Raw genomic sequence first — 14,430 nt, forward strand, 5'->3', positions numbered from 1 at the left:
GGCAGCTTGATCCACTCACAGACACTTAACAGATACGCCAGCAGTCCAGTTATCGAGAGTCAGGAGAACAGCTAGGAATCAGCTGCGGTGACAGGACCTCGCAGCGCCCCCCAGCCAGGCCCCAGCCTCTGCCCGAGTCAGCAGGAGGGACCAGGAGAGAAGCCAGGAGTTCTTGGCTGTGCCTTTCAGCGGATTGAAGATCAGCAAACTCGCGAACCCCACAAGTGTTGCACAGCTAGCTCTATAAGCAAGCCAAGCTCAGTGCTTGTCACTTGAGTCCTGTTTAGTACCCTCCACACATCACATGTCCCCCAGGGGTCTCACCTCAGCACATATGTCTGTCTCAGCTGACATCACTCTGCCAATCAGCCTGAGTCCTTGGAAGCAGCAAGAAACAGCAGCACACCACCAGAAGGTTTTTGGTGCATTTCTTTCTATGAAGTCCCAACAAACGCAGCTCAACTATGCAATGTAAGGCAGACCAATACATGTGTGTTGTTAGCAAAGAATCCTTCATCCCATGTCCTTTCACAAGCTTCAACAAACAGAACATCCTCTCTCCTGTGTCTGCTTCAGCTAAGCGTTCCTTCATGAGTCTGTCTGCCTTAGTCTTTCACCTGTGTCCACTTCAGAAAAACACTCCTTCACGTGTTTGCCGCAGCAAAACACCATCTAACACAACTGACTCTCCAAAGAACCCTTAGGTTTTCACTTCAAGACGTCAAGGAAGCATGTCACTGAGGGTGGGCTTTGAGGCTTCAGAGGCTCAAGGTAGGCCTAGTGTCTCTGTCTTTTGGCTGCCTGTGGATCTGGATGTAGAACTCTAAGCTCCTTCTCCGGCACCATGTCTGCCTGTGTGCCGCCATACTCCCCACCATGACAATGTAAGCAAATCCCAACTAAGAGCCTCTCTGTCTTTTCACAGCAACAGAACAGTGACTAAGACAATGGGGATCACTGATGCGTGCCACTTTTGATAAATAACAATCCAAGAACCTCCAGGGATCCTACAGGCTCTAGACTCCTCAGGAATGGAGGGAAGAGCAGGCGCAAGATACCTTGGGAAGGAAGCATTCCTACAGAACCCTCATGTACTGCGGGTACATGAGATGGGGCAGGAGATGCTTGTTCACAAGGTAATTTCAGCATGGACAGAGAAAAGGATGTAAGTGACTGGAGTCTGTGCCTGGCTCAGCCTCTGGGCAGAACCATTCTGCCGTGCCACGTGGCATAGGTTGCCTGTGTTTCTTCTGCCCTTCATCCAGAAAGACCAAAGGATAAGAAAGGCTCGCCCACAGCACAAACACTGACTAGTTCAGGCAAGAGATTTTCAAAGTCACTTTAGGGAGAAGTTTCCTCAGCTTGCCCAGGCTTGGCCTCAGTGGGGATTAGATGGGAATCACACTTAGCCTGGCATGGTGGGCAATGGAGAGTGGGAGGGTGGCAAGCACTCCCTGCTATCAAATAGAAATCTCTTCTCAAAACTCTGGTAGACACTATAAACTCCCTGGGTAATCCACATTTGACCAGGTCCTGTTTGGCATGCAGTTCTGAGAGTGATTAGTTTTTGGGAACCTACTGAACTGGAATTTGGAAACGAGTGCTAGGAGACAGGTAAAAAGCTTTATTGCTAAACAATCACATGCCCGAAGGAGCAGTGTGCGTATGGAACAGGAGTTAGCAAGCCACAGAAGCCCAGCAATAGTAAGAGACCAATATAGGATGCCCCTTTGAAGCACTGCAGAGGGAGTGGTACCCTGACCCCCAACTCTCTGCATCTGTCCCTGGCAGCAATGGCTTGAGACTACCATGACCATAGTCAGTAGAGTCTTTGACTGATGTCTTCCCCTTTTACTTGTGTGTGTGTGTGTATGTGTATGTATGCATGCTTATGCATGTGCTGATGCATGTGTACACATGTGCATGAGTCTGTGGAGGTCAGAGGTCAACTTTGGATGTTCCTCGGATGCCACCAACCTTGTGTTTCAAGATGGGGGTCTTTGCATTGGTCAGAAGTTTGCCACGTAGGCTAGGCTCAGGCTAGGGAATCCTGTCTCCATCTCCAGGCTGGGATTACAAGCAGGCATCTGCCGCCACACTCAGCTTTTTTATAGGGGAGTTAGGGAGTGGGGTAGGGGCGGGGTGGAACTCAGCTTGCATAGCAAGCACTTTTCTGAATGAGCCATCACCCCAGCCCCTGATGGCTTTTTTTATTTTTTTGCTGCATTGAGTATCAAACCCATGGCTGCAGTTGTTTATCCAGGCAAGCGCTCTGTCTTGAGCTACATCCCCAGTCCCATTGCCCTGATAGCTGTAACTTAGTGTTAATGCTTCTTAAACCCCCTTGCTCCATACTGCCAATCAATCTTCCCACAGCTCCACTGGTGAAGGGCAGAGAAGGGATGCTCTGGTTGGGGTCAGAGCTTCTTTCTGGCCTCCGTGCTACGAACCCACCTTTTAAGTAAACTAGCATTCTGGCTTTGTAGGACAATCTAGGGGTGTGGCCAACCCCCCTTCTTTTCAGGTATAGAGATCAATTTGTTTATGCCTCTGAGCCTTCTTGGGAGGTAGCCAGTACATTCCAATATGCTGAGATTGAGATTTCATTTCTTATTGAATTCCTTTTGAAATCTCTCTCCTGGGACTCTTCTGGAAGGGAGTAATTAGAAGCTGCAGTATCTATATGTATATATGAAGGATAACACACACACACACACACACAGAGTATACTCAGGAATGGGGTACAGTCTTGGAGACTTAACCTAGAGGCCTTGCACATGTTAGGAAGGGCCATTTGTCTCTGGACACATCCCCAGCCACCCCATAAGTGGCCCAGGCTGGACTTGAACCTGGAATCCTTCTGCCTCCAGCTCCCAAGTAGCTGAGATGCTATAGGCCTGTGCAGCTAAGCCAAGCTTCACTATAGCATTTTATTTTACTTTAATATACTTTTTCTTTATGGGTGCATGTGTGTGCCTGCTTATGTGCACCATGTATATGCAAGTGCAGGCAGAGTTCAGAAGCAGACCTCAGAACTCCTGGTGCTGGAGGCCTAGAGAGTTGAGAGCAGCCCACTGTGGGTGCTGGGAACTGAACCCAGGTCCCCTGCAAGAGCAGCAAATGCTACTAACCCCTGAGCTGTTGACCCAAACCCAATTCTCTTTGTTTCCTTTGGTATCCCAGGTTTGCCAGGAAGTCACCATGTACCCCAGGCTGGCCTCTCACATGCTAGGAGTGTGTGTGTATGTGTGTGTGAGCTGCCATACCTAGGTTGTTTTAAATTTTTCTGTAATAAGCCTCTGTTATGATGGAGTTTCCTCCCCTAAGATCCACACCTGAGGCTAGAGGTGTAGCTGCTTGAGGGAGGGCTTGCCTAGCGTGGTTGGCCCTCTGAGTTTGATCCACAGCACTGTATAAATTGGGCAAGGTAGTGTGACCCCAGTGCTCGGGGGTAGACACAGAAAGATCAGAAGTTCAAAGTTGTTCTTGGCTATATAGCAAGTTCAAGACCAGCTTGGACTAGATGAGATCTTGCTTCAAAACAAACAAACAAACAAACACATGTTGAAACTACAGCGTTATAACATGATATGATATGACACTCAGAGGTGGGGCTTTGGGGGAGCAGTTTGGTGAAGACAAGATCATGGGTGCAGTCCCCATGATTGATTAGGGTCCTTGTAGGAAGAGGAAGGGATATGAGGTGTAACTCCGTGGAAGACTGCCTGAAGAAAAAGCTAATCTGTCCTTCTACCATGTAAGAGATAGCAGGCAGCAGCAAGATGGCAGCCATCCAAGCTGGGTAACCCACTAGGAGCCAACACAATAAGTATCATTTTGTGGGAGTTTTGTTTGTTGTTTTCTTTTTGGTTTTCTGTGTAGCCCTAGAACTTGCTTTTGTAGACCAGGTTGACCACAAATTCAGAGATCTGCTTGCCTCTGCCTCCCAGTGCTGGGTTCAGAGGTGTGTGCCATCACATTGGGTTTCAATCAGGCTTGAGTTTGGCCTTCTCAGCCTTGCCAGCTGTGGACTTCGGTGGCTGCTTCTGCCTCCTAGCCTGTGTTATGGTACTGCAGGCTGAGCTGAAGGGAGAGCAGCTGTTTGTCACAAATGAAGAGATAGGGTTGGATCTGTGAAATACAAGAGGAGAGCAAGGGAGGGGGGGCAAGACAAATTAAAACCCCAAACATGGAAAAATAGGGACGCCAGGCAGAGACACCAAATGGAGAAGACATGGCTCCCTGGGGTTTTTCCACAAGGACGTGGGGGGCTCTGGTCTGTCCCCTAGATCAGCTTAGGAAGGAGTCTTCTAAGCTCTGCAGCTCTAGGCGGTGACCTGGTGAGGCAGAAGGTGGAACCACTCCTCAGTCTCAGTTGTTTTTCAAACAGGGAGTCCAGAGCACCGTGACAAGGTTGGAGGCTGCCCGTCTCTACCCTCATCGCCCAGATCTGCAACCCAGGGAGGAAAGGAACGCTGTGTGTGGGAGACAAGAGATGGGCAGAGCATCTGCTCAGGCAGCAGCTGAGGGTAGAGTCAGTCTGGAATCTGCCTGGCTCAAGGAGACAGTATCCTATCAGATAAGAGTCTGGGAGTTATCACCTGAGTCCCAGTTGATCTGTGCCTCACAGAAGGGCAGCTTGGGAAAGCCACGGACACAAGGAACATTTTGATAGTGGAAGCTTTTTTTTTTTTTTTTTGCTGTCAAAGCATAGAAAAATCAGATTGTTTCTGCAAGACCCTTGCTTGCTTTCTGATGCTCACTATGCCCTGACTACCATTCCACCTTCACTGACCTCCACTTTGTCCCCGACGGTCACCAGGCCTCTCAGCCCTCTCCACTGTGGATCGTTCCTGGTTCCCATCTCTGAGGTTCAGAGCAGAAGTGGGGGCGTCTGCTCGGCAGGCATTACTTCACAGTAATGGTTAAAAACACAATAATGTGGTGGCTGGAGAGAGGGTTTGCTACTCTTACGGAGGCCCTGGGTTCAGTTCCCAGCACCCACGTTGTATGGCTCACAGTGATCTTCATGTCTGAATGCAGGAGAATCTGACATCCTTTTTCAGGGGGTCTAAGGATTTCTGCATGCACAGCCATCTATACAGACTCATAAGTAAAGATCATAAAAATAAAATCTTAAAAAGAATACAAGTCTGTATCAGTATCTGGTCTTTAGAATACATGTCCTGGCCTGGAGAGATGGCTCCGTGGTTAAGAGCACTGACTGCTCTTCCAGTGGTCCTGAGTTCAAATCCCAGCAACCACATGGTGGCTCACAACCATCTGCAATGGGATCTGATGTCCTCTTCTGGTGTGTCTGAAGACAGCTGCAGTGTACTCATATATATAAAATAAATAAATCTTATAAACAAACAAACAAATATCCTTAGCTAGGTGATGGTGGCACACACTTTTAATCCCACTATTCAGGAGGCAGTGGCAGGCAGATCTCTGTGTTTGAGGCCAGTCAGATCTACATAGCTAGTTTCAGGGCAGCCGGGACTACACAAAGAAACCCAGTCTTGAAAATAAAATATTGTCACATAAATCAAAGGCGTGTCCGTATGTCCACAAACGAATGTCAGCTATAAAGTGTGGAAGGGCGTAGGAGGTATTAAAGGTTCTGGAATCTTCTCCAGAAAGTGAGACATTTACGCAGGCCTCCAGGTGAAGAGGCCAAGTCTCAGAAGGGAACCCCTAGGAATGGAGCGCCCGGCAGTCCTTGGGAGGACACAGGCCCTGCCTTCCTATGTGACCTGCCTTACAAACACAGCACAATGTGGTGTAAGGGTAGGTGGTGGCAGGCATAGCCAGGCTCAGGATCCACCTCCTGTCCCAGGGACAAGTTTAAGAGGGAGACACATGGCATCAATTTATCTCTGTGGGTCCAATAATCTGGTCCCTGGCAGAGAGCATAGTCAAGGCCCTCCTCTAGTACTGTGGTCTAGAGGGACGCTGGAGCTTGGGGCTGCTGGTGAGAACCTTGCCTCCATGTGGAGAGTCAACAACCCTGCTAAGGATTTCCCTTGCCAGTAAATCCACTTTCTGCTTAGACTAGATTCTCTATTTTGTTGGGACTAGTAGGCCCCTAACACCACCTTCTATTCCTTGAGTTTTGTGCATACGGGGATCCCAAAAGGAACCCAGCTGAGAACTGACAACCCACCCTCATCTATCCACAGTCGATAATCATACCTTCTACTCTGGGACGGAAGCCCCTGTGCTCTAAGGAAAACTCATACAGCCGCCCTTCCATGTGAACAAAACATCTTATTCACTGCTATGGCTTGAATGTAAAGTGTCCTCCTGCAGGCTCCTGTGTTTGAAGACTTGGTTCCTAGCTACTTGGGTTCCTAGTCTTCGGTGTTTAGAGGAGTTGTGGGAACTTCTGAATGTCTGGCCTAGCTGGTGGAAGTAGATCCCTGGGGAGGGCCTTTGCAGATGACACCAACTACCAAGTCAGGCCCAAGCTCTTTCCTACTTCCAGACCCTCCAGGGGTGAAGGAGCCATGCTGGAGCCCCCCCACACACACTCTAGCCATCATGCTCTCCCTACCATGATGGACTCTATGAAGCCAAGGATCACCTTGAATTTCTGCCCTCAGCTCTGTATTAGGCCTGAAGGAAGTTTTCTAAGAGCACACAGCTATCAAGTGGGGATCGCAGGCTGATCGCTCCTCTGACCCCAGTGCTTCGGGACATAGTCTCTGCTTATTGAGCACAGTGTCCCCCGTTTTCCGTCAGCTATCCCCTTTGTGCTGGGTGTGACTCTTTCCCAATCCGTGAACATTATTTAGTTCACTTGCCTATCCTTGCGGCCTTCCGCTTAGCACCATCCGGGTGTGGGGCATCAAGGCTCTCGTCCACAGCAGCGCTGCCGAAGCTTCGTGACTAAGCCTTTCGTTCTTTTTCTTCTTTCTAGTTCCTCCTCATGTGTACACGAGTATGCTTTTGCATACATGTGGGTGCACATATGTGCAAACGTGGAGGCTCAAGATCAAAGCCAGGGCTTATCCTGGACAGCTCTTCATTGAGGCAGGCTCTCTCAATCAAACCCAGAGCTCACTGATACAATCTTGCTAGGCAGCTAGATCAAAGGATCCCACATCTCTGCCTTCAAAGGCTAGAATTGCAGGCAGTTGCCACAACTCCCCAGCATTTAAGTTTCTGGGGCTTTGAATTCCAGTCCACAGGCTTCTGCAGCAAGCGCTTTAATCCCCGAGGTACCTCCCCAGCCTAGGCTTATTATTGATTAATAATAATTAATAATAAATTAATTATTTTTATAAAACCGGGTCAGGATTATCGAGTGAACACTATATTCCCTTTAAGTTCTGCCAGATTGATTCAGTGAAGTCAGACAGCTTTCCAGGTAGGAAAGAGGACACAGCAGATAGATCCCCATGTGACTGCACCCAGCATCAGCCCACAGAGAGGCACAGGCGCCGGGAGATGAGGCCGGGTCTCCTTAACATTAGTCACTGTCTGCTTCCCTTTCCCAGGAGGCCCGAGGGGCGAGGCTCCAATTATGCTGAATTGATGAGGGACTTCAGGATGATGCAAGGATGAGAGAGTCGATGTCAGAGACAAAGTGGGAGATCAGAACCACTCTGCCCAGAGGAAAGCCAGGAAGGGCCAGGTCTCCAGTGAGTAGGGAGCCAGGTGGCAGGGTGACAATGTAAGTCCAAGGCTCAAGGTGTCTGGGATCTGGCTCTGGTCCTGGCTGTCCAAGGAAACGAATGAAAAGCAGTATGGCCTCTAATTTCTCTAATCTCCTATTTCCCCATCCAAAAACTTGATGGGTGGTGTGTGTGTGTGTATGCATATGTATGTCTTTGGGGTTATTTTATATGTCTTTGTGTGTATGTGTGAGACAAACAATGTATACAAATAAATGTATATGATGCTGGCAGTGGTGGCAGACATTTTTAATCACAGCAGGTGGGAGGTTGAAGGCAAGAGGATCAGGAGTGGCCAGCCTCAGCAACATAGTCTGAAGATAGCCTGGACTATAAGAGACTGACCCTGTCTCAGAAAAAAAAAAGGTGTGGGGAGTGGGCAGCCTGGGCTAATAAGATAGCTCAATTATTACAGCTTTTGCTTTTTAAGTATGGGGACATGAAGCCGGGTGTGGTAGCGCACGCCTTTAATCCTGGCACTTGGGAGGCAGAGGCAGGCGAATTTCTGAGTTTGAGGCCAGCCTGGTCTACAGAGTGAGTTCCAGGACAGCCAAGGCTACACAGAGGAACCCTGTCTCAAAAAACAAACAAACAAACAAACAAACAAACAAACAAGCAAACAAAAGTATGGAGACATGAGTTTAATTCCAGAAACCATGTTTTAAATAAGTAAGGCTAGGTGTGGCGGCAGACTTTTAATTCCAGTGCTGAGTAGGTGGAGACAGGAAGATCTTGGACTCACTGACATCCAGTCTAGCCTACTTGGCCAGTTCTAAGCCATTGAGAGACCCCAGCTAAAACCAAAACTCGATGTGACATTGTTTTCTGGCCACTACACACACACACACACACACACACACACACACACATACCACTGCTTACGTTTTTAAAATCCTTAAAAATATGTACATCTGCATACATACAAAAATAATTTGTAAATATTAGAGAAATACCCAGGCCTGGCAGTGCCCCTGCTTAGCCCCAGCACTCTGCTCAGAGCTTGTTGCAGGTACCCTGTGAATGCATGGGTCCTGAACAAGCAGAGCCGCATAGAAACCCCATGATTGTTAATTACATTGCTGTTGCTGCTGTTACAAAACACCATAACCAACGTAAGGAAAAGGCAGTTTGTTTTGGTTTAAGGTCCAGAGGGACCATCTTGGTAAGTCAGAGGCACAGCAGCAAGCTGCAGGTACAGCAACAGAGGCAGGAGGCTAAGAGGTCGCATCTCATAATCCTAGCTCTGGGGGTAGAGGCCAGCAGGTCCCTGGGCTCCTTGACCAGTCAGACTAGCCTACTTGTCAAGTCTCAGGCTGGTGAGGAACCCTATCTCAGAGAGAGAGAGAGAGAGAGAGAGAGAGAGAGAGAGAGAGAGAGAGAGAGAGAGAGAGAGAGAGAGAAAGAAGAAGAAGAAGAAGAAGAAGAAGAAGAAGAAGAAGAAGAAGAAGAAGAAGAAGAAGAAGAAGAAGGAGGAGGAGGAGGAGGAGGAGGAGGAGGAGGAAGAGGAGGAGGAGGAGGAGGAGGGGGGGAGGAGGAGGGGGGGAGGAGAAGGAAGAAGGAAGAAGGAGAAGGAGAAGGAGAAGGAGAAGGAGAAAGGGAAGGAGGAGGGAGAAAGAAAAGAAAAAGGAAGTAGGGAAGGGAAGGAAGGAAGGAAGGAAGGAAGGAAGGAAGGAAGGAAGGAAGGAAGGAAGGAAGGAAGGAAGGAAGGGCAGATGTTTAGATGGCACCTGTGGAAAGACAATTGATATGCTTTGTCTCCTTCTGTCTGTCTTTCTGTCTCCCTCTGTCTTTCTGTCTCCCTCTGTCTTTCTGTCTCTGTTTGACTCTCTGTCTCTCTGCCCTGTCTCTGTCTCTCCTTCCTCTGCTCTCTCTCTACCTCTCTTTTCCTGGTGTCCAGATCCCAGTTCTGACTGGCAGTGAGGACACTGGCCTGTGGGTGGAGGCCCTGGCTACAGCAGCAGATCATCTCCGGCTCCTTAAGAAGCCTCCTGCACCACTGATGTTCATCTGTTTCTCCACACCAGCCACGACGTCCTGAAGAGGCCATGCCTTTCGGACGACCCTCTGCTTTTACATGTTATCTCTTCTGCCTCCTCCGCTACAACACTCTGTCCATCTTCAATACTGTGGGGGTGGTGGCCAGACCCCGAGATGCTCCCACCAGGACCTAGTGCTGTCGCCATGATCTTGTTCACCAAAGCCATGGAGGACCCATCTCTGCAATGTGTGCAATGTGTGCTGTGCTGGGGGTGACAGTTGAGGCCTACTTCATGCTCGATGAGTAGGGGAGTTTGTCACTGAGACTAATGACCTAAATTTCCTCCCTGAAACCGGCACGATGAAGAGAGAGAACCAACTGCCAGGGAACTTGTCCTCTGACCTCCACAAGCCACCGTCCCATGAAATAAATTTAAAAAACCAAAAGATCTCAAAGCACTGGAGAGATGGCTCGGCAGTTAAGAGCGTGTCCTGTTATTCCAGAAAACTCCTGTTCCATTTCCGGGCACCCATGCTGAGTGACTCATTACCTCTTGTACCTCCAGCTCCAGGGAATCAGGTTCCCGTTTCTGGCCTCTGTGGGCACCTGCTTGCCCGTGGCATTCATACTATCTCAGATGTACACACATACACATGCATAGCAATAATGTAAAATAACATTTGAAAAAAGATTGTGGCTTGCATTTTATTCTCCTGGATCCCAGTGTTCTTGTCATTTTCTCTCCTTAATCGCTTGCTTTGGAAGAAGCCAGCAGCTAAGTCTGGACACTCCACATTGTAAGATGATGACAGGGAAAATCAGCCTCGTAGGAGATGATCAGTCAGAACAACCCAGCTATTTATTCCATGGTTGCTGATCCATTGAGAGGGTGAAAGAACATTCTTAAATTTGGGGACAATTGGTTATGTCTTGATAGATAATAAACATACCAAGTATACTCAAGTAGTGACATTCGTTTTGTTTTGGGGGGCAGGGTTCCAGGTAGCACAGGCTGGCCTTGAACTTACTATGTAGCTCCCTTTGTTGCTTTTCCTGTTTCTGTGCCACTACATCCCAACAAAAGCAACTTAAGGGAGGAGTTTATTTTGGCCCGAGTACAGTCCAGGGTGACGGGCAACCGGGGATACAGGAGCTTGAAGCAGATGCTCACCCGGTATCCAGAGTTAGGAGGCAAGGAGGGAGGGATAATACGATTTTGGCCAGCATCCTTTCTAGACTCGCAGGATCCAGGATCCCAGCCAGGGATTGGCATTCCCCATAGCGGGAGAGTCTTCCCATGCCAATCAGTATAATGATAACTAACTCCCAGTGCACCCAGCGACTAACCTAACCTAGGCAGTTTCTCACAGGGGTGCAAAGAGTATTGTCGCTCGTGACTCCCTGGTTCAATTGATAGTGAACACGAACCATGACAGTAAGAATCATCTTCCTGCCTCCCCCTTTTGCATGCTGGGATTACAGGTGTCTACCACGAGGCTTGGCTCATAGGCTCTGGTACCTGATGCTCTTTAAGATCTCATTCTCCTCCGCTAAGCTGCAACTGGTCACCTGTGCCACACCAGAGCAGTGTGGGTCCCCCGATGACAGCGCTCAGCCCAGCAGGCTTACATGTTGATTTGCCCTCCTAAGCCTTTAGATTCAGTTCTGTGAGCGCAGTCCCAGCCCCAGTGCAGGGATCGGCTTTAACTCTCCAGACCTCCTAGGCCAGGCTTCTTCCTTACACAAAGGTTCCAAGATACAATTACTGGAAATTGTGGGTATCACAGTAAATGTGTGTGTGTGTGTGTGTGTGTGTGTGAACAAAACCTGGGCAGTCAGGAGTGTCTCTAAAGTATGTTTGTAGTCTATAAGCTGGAAGATCTGGGGGCTGCTTGTTTCCACAGACCCTGGGGGAATGCCAGTCAAAGCACCCCACCAACGGAGCCACGGGCTTAACCCGAGATTTTAACTTGAGATTTTTTTTTTTTTTTTGGTTTTTCGAGACAGGGTTTCTCTGTGTAGCTCTGGCTGTCCTGGCACTCTGTAGACCAGGCTGGCCTCAAACTCAGAAATCCGCCTGCCTCTGCCTCCCGAGTGCTGGGATTAAAGGCGTGCGCCACCATGCCCGGCATAACTTGAGATTTTTTAACCCGAGTTTATATCTACGAACTCTGGTTTCTTCATGGATGATTTTTTTTTTTACCAGCCAATTTTCCTTCCAATTCTAAAATGTCATTGTTCTGAGTTCTAGGACTTCCTCTTATTCCCTAAAATGAGGTCAATTGGCCTAAGTCACTGCAGGGGTCTTGACCTCAGCTGAGTGTCTGCATATCTCATCCATCTGGGCCCACCTCAGATCCTCTGGGACCAGCATCTCCAGAACCCCAGATGAGTCCTCAGCATCTCTGTCCACAGTTCCCAAGTGAGTCTGACGTACGTACGTCTAGGGCATACTACTCAGAACTGTGAGATCACTAATTTCCAAGCAAGTCTAAGTAGTGTTTCCCTCAGCTAGTGGAGACACTCCTATTATATCAGGTGGATGGATGAATGGATGGATGAGTGACAGATGGGTGAAGCCTGTCTTTTACTGCTGTTTTACTGCCTGGACCTCATGGTGTTTTCAACAGAAACAGCTCTTTGTATGAACAGACCCGGTAATACATTTAGCTGGAGAAGAGGTGTATGTTATTTCAGCTGATACAAGAATATTTTTTTTAATTTATGTATTTATGTTGTGGTGCATATATGCCTATATGGGTCGATGCATATGCATGTATGTATGTGTGCATGTATGTATGTATGAGGAGGTTGATGCAGTATCTTCTCCTCTATTGAGCTTCACGGCCTTTTTAAAGACAGGATCTCTCATCCCCTAGCTCGGCTGGCTGGCTTGGCTGGCTGGCTCGGCTGACCGGCCAGTGAGCCTGGGATCCACCTTCTCTACCTCGCCGCCAGGGTTGCAGACATGGACCCCCACAGTTGGCGTTTTCACGGGGGCTGAGGATCCAAACTCAGGTGCCCATGCTTGCACAGTTGGTGCTTCACTGACCCAGTCTGAGAACCTTTCTTTCTGTGGAACGGGATGGTTAGGAGCTAAAGCACTGTCGTCGGAGCCCACATTCTAGGTCCAAATCCTGGTCCCCTCCCCCTAGATGCTGGTGTCTTGGCTGGTCCAGTAGATCTCCAAGTCTTACTCTCTTGATCCAAACAATGGGAACAAATGCAGTGTCTTATGGGAATGAGGTTAGGCTTAAACGGTGCAGTGTGCAAAAAGTACTTAGCATAGTAGCTGGCACAGAAGAGAAGTACTTACTAAGTAATGGCTCATCCCAGCAAATGCGAAATTTGGTGCGTCTTATTTGAACGGCAATGTGTGTCTGTCTGTCTGTCCAGTGCTCTGTAGTCAGCAAAGGCCATTGTGTTTTATATTAGCTATCCAGTCCCAACAAGAACACCCCAAGGTGGGCAGGACCCACTCGAGTCACCACACTTTACTGAAAAAGAAACAAAAGCTCAGGAGGGCCTCCTGGCTCCAGATCAAACAGCAAAAAAGTGTCTGTGTCTGAATTCAGTCTTGGGCGTGAGTCTGCGAAGATGAATAATTACGCATGCGCACCGGGCAAGCTGAGTGTCTCGGGGCCATCTGGCTTCACAGCTCGAGGAAGCCCGTGTTTCTAAGCAGCTTTTTTTAGATGAGAGCAAGATGGGAAACAGAAGCTGGCAAACTGCTCTCCCTCGTTTTCGAGACTGGTGTGACTTGTGCTCAGTTCTGCCCTTCTTCTAATTCTCAAATGCTCCTTGTCTGTGGCCTCCCGGAGTTTTGCGAGGCCTGGACTGTCTCTGGCTCTGTCCCGGCCCCGCAGCTGGGATCTGGGGAAGGGCTGGAAGACAAGGAAGAGGGGCAGCTGCTGGAGACATCAGAGAGCCGGGCCAGCACCAGCTGGTTGCACGTCTGGGTAGGGAACAAGAAGCTGATAGGGGGCAGAGGGCACGATTCCTGCTTCGCATGTCAGTCAACAGGAGGATGCTCTTTCCCCTCCAACAGATGGGCCCTGGAGTCGTGTAATAAAGTGTAACATTCAATACGGTCCGGACCACAGCTCTCCCGGGAGCGGGAGGCTGAGAGATCAAATGTTAACTGAACGCAATCAAGACACTTCATTGAAGAGGTAGACCGGCTGGAAGCGGTAGACCAGACTGAAGCGTTAGTGGTATTGAGATGCGTGGAAACATCAAAGCACCCCGAGGGAGGGCTAGGGAATGAAGAGATGCCGGAAGAGTAAACAGAGGCTGGGGAGAGCAAACAGGGAAGAAATACATGTGATTCTATGGGAACGGGGCATCCTGTATACTGTTGGCATCTAGAGACAGAACCGAAGGGGCCTCAGACACCAGCCAGCTCAACAGCTACCTCCCTGCATCCTGGTACACAGAGAGGAAAGCTGGAGTCAACAGAGAAGCACACACCCAGGACACACAGTGAGAGAGGGTGACAAGGGACTGATCAAGAACCCAGTGGGTCTGGGAAGAGGCTTGGGAAACCCTGTGCCTCCATAAAATCTAGGGAGACATTTTCTTCAGTGGTGTCTCCACAGACAGCTTGTCCATGCTCTAGGAAATGACTCCTTCTTACCTGTGCTCCTGTAAGAGATCTGCAGTAAAGTCACTGAGACAGGAAACACATGCACATGTGCATACACACACACACACACCATGCATGTGTGGACATACATATACACATGCACATGCACACACACAATAGGCATGCAT

The sequence above is a fragment of the Mus caroli genome, unplaced genomic scaffold (assembly GCF_978045245.1).
Source record: "Mus caroli unplaced genomic scaffold, Mus_caroli_1 scaffold_6, whole genome shotgun sequence".
NCBI lineage: Eukaryota > Metazoa > Chordata > Mammalia > Rodentia > Muridae > Mus > Mus caroli.